The sequence below is a fragment of the Acinonyx jubatus genome, chromosome A1 (assembly GCF_027475565.1).
Source record: "Acinonyx jubatus isolate Ajub_Pintada_27869175 chromosome A1, VMU_Ajub_asm_v1.0, whole genome shotgun sequence".
Classification (NCBI taxonomy): Eukaryota; Metazoa; Chordata; class Mammalia; order Carnivora; family Felidae; genus Acinonyx; species Acinonyx jubatus.
The window spans coordinates 223,963,071-223,975,366 of record NC_069380.1 but is presented as its reverse complement, the minus strand read 5'-3'; positions in this window follow the sequence as shown (position 1 = coordinate 223,975,366).

Genomic DNA, 12,296 nt, shown 5'->3' with positions numbered 1-12,296 from the left:
TGATTTCTGCCTCCCATCTGTTTTGCATGCAACTGGGACAGATATCTCGCACCCCACACATATTATTGCCGCCATTCTAGAGATTACCAGGGAAATACACTTACACTGCTCCGTGCATCTCTGCCTGGGGGTGTTCTCTGGTGGATGACACCAGCCAGAAGATGAGGTAGGTAAGGTTACACAACTGATCTTTATCCAATAAGGGATGAAAGTTGGTAAAAAATTACCCCAGCTCCCTTGCCCGTTGGATGGGACAATTCTGTGATGAGGTCTACACTAGCCCAGTCCAACAGAACTTTCTGTGATGGTGGAAATATTTTTTTCATCTGTCCTGTCCAATATGGTAGCCATTAGCCACAGGTGGCTATTGAGCGCTTAATACGTGGCTAAGGAGAACAAGGTATTAACTTCAAATTAAGTTAAATTAAATTTCAAATGTAAACTCCATTACAAGAAAATGGTTCTGCACAGTGAAGGAAACAATCAAAAAAACTGAGTGGCGACCTACAAAATGGGAGAAGATATTTGCAAATGACACATCAGATAAAGGGTTATTATCCAAAATCTATAAAGAACTTACCAAACTCAACACCCAAAAAAACAAATAATCCAGTGAAGAAATGAGCAGAAGACATGAATAGACACTTTTCCAGAGAAGACATAGAGATGGCTGACACACACATGAAAAGATGCTCAACATCACTCATCGTCAGGGAAATACAAATCAAAACCACGATGAGAAACCACCTCACACCTGTCAGAATGGCCTAAAATTAACAACACAAGAAACAACAGGTGTTAGTGAGGATGTGGAGAAAGGGGAAACTTCTTACACTACTGGTGGGAATGCAAACTGGTGCAGCTACTCTGGAGAACAGTATGGAGGTTCCTCACAGAACTAAAAATAGAGCTACCCTACAATCCAGAAATTGTACTAGTAAGTATTTACCCAAAGGATAAAAATATACAGATTTAAAGGAGTGCACCCCAATGTTTATAGCAAAATTATCAACAATAACCAAACCATGGAGAGAGTCCACATGTCTATTGACTGATGAATGGATAAAGAAGACGTAGTTATATATATACAACAGAATATCACTCAGCCATCGAAAAGAATGAAATCTTGCCATTTGCGACAATGTGGATGGAACTAGAAAGTATAATGCTAAGCAAAATAAGTCAATCAGAGAAAGACAAACACCATGTGATTTCACTCATAAGTAGTATTTAAGAAACAAAATAGATGAGCACATGGGAAGGGGGGGGGAAAGAAGAGAAGGAAACAAACCACAAGAGACTCTTAAAGATAGAGAACAAACTGAGGATTGATGGAGGGTGGTGGGTGGGGGATGGGCAAGATGGGTGATGGGTATTAAAAACTTAACAGAAACTCATGGGGGAGGGGAAGGAAAAAAAAAGAGGTTAGAGTGGGAGAGAGCCAAAGCATAAGAGACTCTTAAAAACTGAGAACAAACTGAGGGCTGATAGGGGGTGGGAGGGAGGGGAAGGTGGGTGATGGGTATTGAGGAGGGAACCTTTTGCGATGAGCACTGGGTGTTGTATGGAAACCAATTTGACAATAAATTTCATATATTGAAAATAAAATAAAATAAAATAAAAATAAAAAGGACACTTGTGATGAGCACTGGGTGTTGTAGGTAAGTGATGAGTCACTGAATTCTACTCCTGAAACCAATGTAGCATGGTATGTTAACTAACTAAAATTTGAATTAAAAAAATATTTTAAAAAAATCGAATTTAAATAGCCACATGTGACTCCTGGCTGCCATGTTGGTAGTTGAACAGGGCACATGCACGGTGTCTCCGAGGGTCTTGGGCAGGGTTGAGTTTCAGTTGCCCATTGTGGTCCTCCATCCACTCAGGAACATACCCTGCACTGGCTTTTCTCCTTTCCTGCCTTACGTCTCCCCCCCGCCCCCCCCCCGCCCCTCCCCCACCCCCAGCCCTCCCCACCCCCCCAACCCCCCACCCCCCCCCCACCCCTCCCCACCCTGTCCATACTTCCTGGGATTACCTCCTGTGATGTTTGGTCCTGTGTGTCATTTTGACTAGGCTAAAGGAGGTCCCAATTGCTAGTAAAACATTTCTGGGTGTGTCTGTGAGGGTATTTCCAGAAGAAATTAGCATTTGAATCGGTAGACTGAGTAAGAAGTTTGCTTTCACAAATGTGAGCAGACATCATTCAATTTATCGAGGGCCTATAGAACCAGAGTTGGGGGAAGGGAGAATTTATTTACTGCTTGAGTGGGCACATCCATCTTCTCCCCTGGACCTTGACTTGGCTGGGATTAAACCATTGTCTCCCTTCTCCCTGGTTTTGAGCCCTTTGGTTTGGATTGGAACTACACCACTAAATTTCCTGGGCCTCCAGCTTGCAGATGGCAAATCATGAGACTTCTCTTTTTTTATGCACATGTTATGTTTAATATTGTTTTTAATATATTGTGTTTAATATATATATAACATTTAATATTATTTTTAATAGATATGTGTGTTTTAATACTGTGTTTAATATTGTCTTATATATAAATATGTTTAATATTTATTGTCAAATTGGTTTCCATACCACACCCGGTGCTCATCCTAACAGGTGCCCTCCTCAATGCCCATCACCCACTTTCCCCTCTCCCCCACCCCCCATCAACCCTCAGTTTGTTCTCAGTACCTCCATAGTCACGTGAGCTAAATCCCTAATAATATTGAGGGCTATAATAATATATAGGCATATATATATGTATAAAATACAGAAATATCTTTATATATTTCTTGGTATATCTATCTATCTATCTATCTATCTATATCTGTATTTCTTATTGGCTTTATTTCTGTGGAGAGCTCTGGCTAGTATATCTCCCCAAATAACTGCTTACAAACCCTTTCCTCAAGGACTGCTTTGCAGGAATCCCAACCTAAGAAGCATCTACGTCAGCCTCCCCAAACCCCACTCTGTCTCTCTGCCTGTGTCTCTCACCTTCTCCTGACGCCTCTGTCTCTGTGTTCCTGCAACCCACCGGGTCTAATTGTACTAGGGTGTCAGTGTGGGACTTTCTCATGCATGACGCAGGCATAAATCCAGTGCGGTGCTGAGTGAAAACAAGCCTCAAATGTTTGCTTACATTCTGAAAGGCCACCTCCCGAGATGCTGGTGTGTACTACAGAAGAGAAGCAAAAGAAAGAATTTTCTTTATTTCTTCTGATTCTTGTTTTATTACCACAGAAATGCACAGAAATCAAATCATCGGTGCCCTTGGGCTTTTGTTGTAGATCAGATTCATCTCTTATAGGGAAATAAAAACACAAAATGAAATAGAAATAGCTACTGCATATGCACGGAGAGCTATTTTTCAAAAGACTAACACTGTCTACTTATTAAGAAAGACATATTACCTTGTGCAAACTGTCCATTTCTCAGTTCCATACTTGCTTAGGACTGACGTTCGCTGTAGAGAAGCATATCACCTCCCCCTTCCCCCCCCCCCCACACACACACAAGGGAGAAAAGAGCCCACAAAGGTGCAGGTACAGAGAAAGTGGGCTTCAAAGACACCTGATGTTCCCCCCTCCCCTCCCCTCCACCCCAGTGCTCCTCCAACTTCACTGTGCAGGGAGTCCCGTTCTGCTTGTGCTCACTTTTTGGTCTGTTGATTACTTGTATTAATTCATAGCAAATGTGCTGAGAGCAAGAATCTCTAAGCCAAAGTTTAGTATGACAATGCTGTGACCGTGCAGGAGGCTTTGATAATGGGAAGGGGACTCCAGAATTAGACACAAGTGATGCTCGGCTATCCAAAAAACAAAAGCAAAAACAAAAACAAAAAACCACTTTGGCTTCAGGAAGTAATATGCTGTTTGTCACTTTGGGAAGCTAACACTAAGATTAACATAAAGACATGTTACTTTTGAATACGTTGGAATTTTCTGTTATCTTATATAATTTTTTCTGTTACCTTTATTTCTTATTTATTCTAATCCTAGAATTGGAAAGGAGGAGGCAAAAGTGTCATTCCCAGATGACATGATTGTGAATGTAGAAAATCCTAAAGAATGTACAGACAAGCTGTTGGAATTCACAAGTGAATTAATCAAGTCTTCTCTTATATTTTAGTACATCAGCAACAAACACAGAGAAATGAAAGAACCCTGTATAAATAGAAAGCACGAACCAGAAGGCTCAATATTATTAAGACACCAACTATCTCCAAGTTGATTCTTAAATTAATGTCATGCTATTCTACATCCAAGTAGGAACTTTTGTGTCTGTGTGTGACTTGACAAACTGATTATAAAAATTTATTTGGAAATGCAAAGGGCCAAGAACATGCAGAGTGCTCTTGAAAAAGAATAACAAAAGTGGGGTACTTTAACTACAGCTATGGAAGTGAAAGCTGTGGTGTTGGATTCAAGGAGACAAGCCAACCAACAGAAGAGAAGAGAGTCCAGAAACATTTCATCTGATTTATGGCAAATTAAACAGTGCGGTGCAGCAGGGAAGGATGAGTCAATTGGATATCGATACGGAAAACAAATGTATCCTTGACCTCAAATTCACAACTGTACAAAAAAGTAAATTCCAGATGACTTGTAGATCTACGAGCAAGACAAAACAATAAAGCCATTAAAGGAAAAGCATAGATGTGCATTTTCACAACCTTGGCATTGATGATCATTGCTTTAAAAAAAAACTCCCCACAATATCTACCACCAAATAAAAACTAGTAAATTGGACTGTATGAAAATCAAAAACTTCTGCTTACAAAGGTCATCACGGAGAAAGGATGCACAGTCAGCCCAGAGTGGGAAAAGGTATTTGCAATACATATGTTCAGAATATACAAAGAATGCAACAAATAATAAAGAAAAAGAATCAGTGGAAAACTGGGTAGGAGACATCACCAAAGGGGACATTTGAATGGCCAGTGGAAAGGCACTCGACCTCAGTGAGGTTAGTCAGTGAGGAGATGCAAAGTGAAATCACAACGAGATGCTAAGCACACCTTCCAGAGCAGCCACAGTAAACAAAGAATGAAAATGCCAAGCAGAGCCTTTTTGTGTGGAATGTTGAAAGTTTATAAATTCTTCCAGTTATCAGTGTGATCTCATCTTTTGTCAAGGATAATAAGTTAGATGAGGGTAAGGCTCTTTTATTTTAATAGATAAAAACAGGACAGAGCATCCATCACGGAGTCCACACACTCCCCTTCCGCCATGTATATTTCAGTTAAGTTTCATCTGAAATGTTAAAAGGAGGAATGTTTTCTTGAAATCCACAGAGGAACTGAGCCTTGAAATTATTAAAGCTTATCTTCTACCAGAGATTTAAAATTGACAAAAGAATCTATTTTATCCCTTTTGTTGAGATCAATGACACATTAATTTGATATTTTATTCTGTCAATGGCCACTTCAAACATATTTCAGTAAGAATAGATAATTGTACTTGTATTTATATTTGTATTTATTTATTTATGTTGTATACACGGTTAGAATTCTTCATAAAAGAATATTCTTTTTCTTCCTCCCTAACACCCCACCCCATCCCTGTGGCTCCCTTTCTTGGTTTCTCTCTTAAACCCACTTGACTGGAGGAAGAAAAATAATCTCCTTACTGTATCCTATCCAGTAGGTTATCTCTCTTGTTAAATTTATGGTTAAAACTCTCTTGTTAACATTCCATCCTTTGCTCTTGTCCTTTCACAATAGGATATTGGGTAATCTATATTCTCCTACCTCTTATTCATCACTGATTTTCCTACAATATCGCACCATTTATTTAATCCAATTCCAGCTTAGCTTTAGGTGAATCTTTTCCCACCACCTGTGCTTTAGTCATGTCAAATTGCTTGGGATGCCCCAAGCCTGCTTGGCTTCCCCGCCTCCCCTGATTTTGTTTACTTTGTCTACAATGCTTCCTTCCTTTGCTGGGAATGGCTGGTGGCATCCCCTCCCTTCCACCGGCCACAGGTACATTCATTCTTCAGGGCCAATTCACATCCTCAGCTTTCTCCATTGTCTTAGCACATTTAGTGCCTTTTTAAAGCCTTTACCATGCAGCCTGTGTTTGGATTAATTGCATATTTTTTTAAAACCAGTTTCTTCTATAACAAAATTGCAGTCTCTTGTTGATGTTGATAATTCCTTAGTAGCTAGCATTGTGACTTGCACATAACACTGACTAATTTATTTCAAGACTTCTAAATTAATAAGGTGTGCGCGATTGATATCTTCAAGGTGGTAACATGGCTTCTAGGATGTCTGTTTAAAGGGATTCTGAACCAGGATATGTTGGAACGAATGTAGCTGAGTCACAAAGTGGTGTGGCCTTAACTCTGATAATCTGTTCGAATTAAAAAATTTGATGGCAGGAAATACACATCACTAATTCAGACAAATAAGAGAGGAATGGCCAACCCAAATGATAGATTAATTAAATAAATTCTATTTTGTTCGTACCAACTACACACAACTAATAGATGTAGATACAAAAAAATTTGACAAATAAAGTATTTTAGTAACTTCCTTCAATAAAGAGGTTATTTATGATAAATACACATTGTTTATGTGAAAAGGAAGGCTCATTAAATCCTTTGAAGAAGTCTAATCATGAATAGGTGAGGTAAGATTGTATCCAACTCCTGTTGACACAAAAATTTGTTTCCAAACCCTTTTGGGTAGTTGAATTACAGGTAAACTTCACTCCACATCCTAATTCCAAATTAACAGCGTGTGAATTAATGAAGATTTTTCCAAGAGCACTTAAGAGCTTACCCGCACACACACTGAAATCAAATCACACAAAGAGAGCTCAAAATCAGCAACACTCACTTTTGAAAATGTTTCCACTAAAAAAGGAATCAAAATGCAGTTCTATTGAATGACTAACTATTGCCTCAAGTGAAAGAGCCATGCTGTTCTGAAATACTGTAGACTATGTTTACGAATACAACAATTTATGGGCCCAAGGTGCCATTATTTCTGCTTCGGGTAGAATAAATTGGAAGAATCAACTAATGAGTTTTGTACAGGTTGGATGTGAATAAACTTTCTTGAACTCTTGTTTTATCTAAGCCTCAAAGTTTCTTACTTTTAAATCTTGTTTACTTTCAGCCAAACGTGACTTCTTTGCTTCAAAGTAAACAGGCTATAAAAAGTCTCATAAGTCATCTTGGGATTTAGAAAGCTCTTACCAAACAAAAATCTTAATGGGTTCAGTGTCCATGATTCAGAAACATAAGGATTGAATTTCCCTTAAAATACACATGAGCTTGGAAGTTAAGGGCGAAAGTGGTTGGCCAATTGCACTTGGGGTTTTGCGGGAGCCAAAACCTTCGGAAAGGCACTTGAGATGCTTTTCTATACCCTCAGAGTCAACCAGGTTTTCCAATTTGGAAGGAGCTCCTTGTAATTACAAACGAGGCATGTAGGCAGCTTGAAATGTTCCCACAGAGGTTGTACAGAGACCAAGGGCATATGGCACATTATGTAATCAAGATAATTTGCTTCCTTTTTATAAAGACATCAACATACATCACTCATGGCCTTTTATCTCCGAGATGAGAAGAGCTTAGTCTTGGATGCTACAAGCTTAACAAAATTATGACCCCTAGTGAATAAATTTATTGTCGGTGATATGTCCCGACAATTTAGCTTAGACAATTTTGCGAGTTGCCAAGCCATCTCTACTGTTTTCTTTTGAAAAGGGAGCCTTCATAAAGTCTTGTGTCCCGAGAGCTCAAACATCATCTAAGTCTTCCATTAGGAGTGCTTATGACAGATATCTCCGCAATAATATATGTGCAAGATACTGAGACAAATTTCGGTAAGTGATCTGAGCAATTGATCATATTTTTTTTTTTTTAGCCATTTTCAGCATATCTTTGAATTGAAGAAATATCCAGCATAGAGAGTCAATACCTCTTCTTCTTATATATATAGCCATTGGAGGTTTTACATTCTTTGGAATCTGGAAGGTGGTTTCTTCACTGCTAGGAAAGGGAAAATTCTAATTACATTTTCTAGTTTGAGATGAGATCATTTATTTAAATGAAACTCTTAGTGTGGTGGTACTTTGCAATTGTTTTGGCTCTGTAAACTCTGCTTGAAAGTTGATATCTGGTTTGGTGTGGAAACATTTAAGGAATGTATTTCAAAGAAAGTCTTTGAATGTGATATGACGTGGCCCATATTTAATCTGGTGGGATGCCATGCAAACAAAGGAATCTCGGCTTTTCTGAGCAGAAGAGTAACTTGTGAGCTCTGCCTGGTGACTCCCGGCTGGTCAGTGGACAAGGCCCAGAAACATTTCCATGTGAATCAAAGCGCTCAGTCTTTCTTCTTCAATAGAGACAACTAAAAGGTGATCAGCTGGAGGGCTTAAAAGTAGAAAGTCTTGCTTTATGAAACCTAAGTAAAGTGATCGGATAAATATTTTCTTCCGCGTTGGAAATTCTTTTCATCTATTTGTCTATTTGGGTCTATTTGTGATGGGCTGAGTGAAATCGCTTCATTTAAAAACTCCTTTATTAATTTTTTATGGCTTTGAACACTTCAGAAGAGGAAAGAAGCTCAGAGACAGCTGTCTTCACACACGATGTTTCTATATCACTTCTGTAGATAAGTATGGGAATAAGGTTATGCTGAGACCAAAAAGCAATCCCTGCATCTCAGTGGCTTAAAAGAACAAAGGTTGATTTTCACTGAGATGTCTGAGGGTTCTGCCCCCACACCGACAGTGTCTTCTGCTCAGATTCAGGTTGCAAGGCCATACTTCATGTGGAGTTGATGCAGTTCTACATGTGCTCAGAAGGAGAGAGCCAGACTAATGGTGAGAAGTCCCAACGGCCATCACGCTATTTTGTGTACTTACAATCCATAAAAATCAGTGTAATTTTCACTAAGGGTTTTATTCGTTTGTGTATCTCCTGAGAACGCCTTATTACTAGAAGTGAGAGATTTGAGACCCTTGGAGACTATGCCTTGTTCTTTCTTGCCACAGGTAGAGAACCAGGGCTTGTCACAAATAATACAGTAACTGACCAGAGAAAGCCATTTCCATAACTGGAAAATCTCCACTTCATTTAGATCCTTAGGAGCGTAGCTAAGGGCACTGTCATTTTTTTAAAAGAGCCCAAATAGTCAATGCACAAGCTTAGAGCTTCTGTATTAAAATGTGTTTCGTTAGGTAGGTTGCAATGAAAATATTAAAGTAACAATTATTTTGTTGAAAGAAGAGACCATTACTCTAGTGCCCAAGGCACTATTTATGATTAGATATTACCATAGTAAACACTGGTTTGCTCTAAATACATTTCACTTAAAATTTGATTTCAATTATTAAATTGTTATCCATTTATTTCAAGTATGAAATATTAATATTTACACGTGACTATTTAAAATATTAACAATTTAAATAAGAATTTAAATACGTTTTCAAAGGTTTAGTTAAACTTTTGCTTTATTTAATTGCCACTTGGCTAACTCAAGTTTGTGCCTTCTTCACTTGCCTTCACTTGATGTCTGTTTCATCGTCCTGTTCCCTCTCAATTGACTTAAATTGACATTCACTTGATGTCTGTTTCATCGTCCTGTTCCCTCTCAATTGACTTAAAACATCTCAAACTAAATGTTACAGTGACTAGGGAGTCATACAGTCATTTTCATGGGCAATCACTAGCATATTTTTTCTAAACAGAATAGCATAGGAGAAATTAGGATTTATTACACACGGTAAAATGGGTGTCTAATGAAACTTCCGTAAAGTAAATCACGCATCTGCCTTTGTGTACGTATTTCTGTGTCTAGGTTGTGATATGGGTCACCGTCAAAAGGTTTGAAAAATGAACCAAAGGCCTATCTTGTGCACGAGGAGATTCACATTACAATCTGAATGATCAGTGTGACCTTGAGTGAGAAAACAGGGCACTAGAAGAACACATTTGTTGTCATAATATAGTCCCAATCTGATTATAAACTCGAAGAAAAGTATAAATGAAAGGTAGGAGGGGTAGTGTGGGCAATGCAACTACATCTCCAATTCTAGCAAATTCGGTAGCAGAGAACAGTTAACATATTCTTAAGTCATGGTTCTGCTTGCACATCTATTCTAGAATCTAAGTAAAGTTACATCAGAAGCAGAGAGATGAGAGTGTACCCTTGGTTTGTTTAAAATTCAAACACTGAAACAAAACACGCTTTCACGTACCACAATTAAGACAAATCATTTCTGAGATTATATAACTGAACCAGTAAGGTTTGAGTCAGGAGGGAGGGCGGCAGGCTTCGTGCTTCCCGACTAAACTGCTGTTCTCAAGGCAGTTGTGTGCTTCCCTGTTGAGCAGAGCTTCGACTGAACAAAAATCCACAAATGCGCTGGAGTTTGGAAGCACTTTCCCCAAATGTCAGTTGTCTCCGTGTCCTGCCTGGAAATTGATGGAGCACTCAAAAGGGATGACCGAGGAGAGATTGACGAAGGGGGTATTTGCAAGATGTGGGAAGAGTGCTGTCAAATGAATAAGGAGGGAGGAGACACCCTCGGTTGAGCAATTAATTCAGAGAGGTGTACCTCCCCAGGTGGAAGAGGCAAGGCGAAGAGCTTGACAAGAGCTTTGACTGTAGGAGGCTCAGCCAGGCAGGAGTTGTGGCTTTAGGTGGGAGAACACACTCTTGACAGGCCACTGCTTAGGAGGGAGGAGCCAGAGAATTAAATGCACGAGTGGGGGAGAGGCAGAGAGAGAGAGGGAGACACAGAATCCGAAGCAGGCTCCAGGCTGTCAGCACAGAGCCCGACGCGGGGCTCGAACTCACGGACTGCGAGATCATGACCTGAGCCGAAGTCGGACGCACAACCGACTGAGCCCCCCAGGGGCCCCTAACCTTCTCATATTTATGATGGAAAACTCCTAATTTTCTTCAACTATGAGTTTATTTGTTCTGAATGTTAAATTACTATTTACTTCCATGGGGGGGTAACTGCGTAAAAACAGAAGGCAGTGCTGGGAATAGGCAAGGTGGGCAGATCTCAAGTTAGAACAAGAGTTGAGGTTTTACCATGATATGATACGATTGATACGACATGATGAATGTGCTGAAGGCAGCTGAAGGACAGGGAGCTGTGGCCTTAGAGGTGCACTCTCCGGAGGAGGAAGCAGAGGGATGTTGCCCAGGCGTTGTTCTGGAACAGAGCTATTCTAGGATAAGGGCTCAGCGCCGCGCTCCTGGGAGGCAGGAGGTGAAGCCAGTAGAAGAAGACCTCTATTTTATGTTCTGGGCTATGGATGTAGCCATTCTAGGAGTTAAAACTACACGTATCGGGGAACTTCCAAAAAGCGTACTCAACAAGCTAGCTTCCGTCATTCAGTCATCTTTCTATTCAGGTATCTAAGTTCCCTCCGGGATTCTAACAGGGTATACAAAACTGTGCCAGGAGTGCAGCGTCACAGCATGAGAAAGGGTTGATCATTGCATGAGCAAACGAATGAAAAAAATAATGCTTTCACATTCACGGGATTGCAATAAAGCCAGACAAATTTGCTAGCTAAAAAAATAAATAAATAAAACAATAAATTGAAAGCATAGGAGAAAGAATGTATAAAGAGCAGAGAATGTTAAATAGAAATCAGTTCTTATTGTTAGGTTGATGTAGATAAAACACCACGAATAATCTCTTATTGTGGTGCTTGTATTTCATTTTAGGGATTCAAAAACGTATTGATGAATCCTTTGAGTGCATTCATGACTTGATCCTCCTACGGTCATCTTGTCATCTTGTCATCTTAAATTTCTCCACCTTAATACCTCAACGGGGATCTTTCAAGAGTTTTATTGTTCTTTACCTTGAGGCCTTACATGGATAGTTATTCCACAGAGTGGACACCCAAGAAGATGGATTTTAATGATTCTAATGAATTTTACTCAACAGATTCTCCTTTCTTTGAAATTCTAATATTGGCATTTTATGACTTTATGACTTCATAACCTCTGGGAAGAGATGTACTTACTTTTCCTTGAGGTTTGATGCAATTTATCTTTAAGAAGTAAATTTGTATCCATGGGATCTACAAGACGATCATCTTTACTCCAAGATGACATAACGAGTAGAGGTGACTCTTCTTGAGGACGTGGAGTCTGATAAGACAAAACATCAAATGCGTAGCATCGTCTAAGGACTCCAATCTGCCAGTGTGAGAAGTCTTTAATAACTGATTTATATTTATCTACCTCTTTAGCTCACAGAGTTCCCCCAAAGGATTGACCAGAGACAAAAGTGTGGAGTGGACT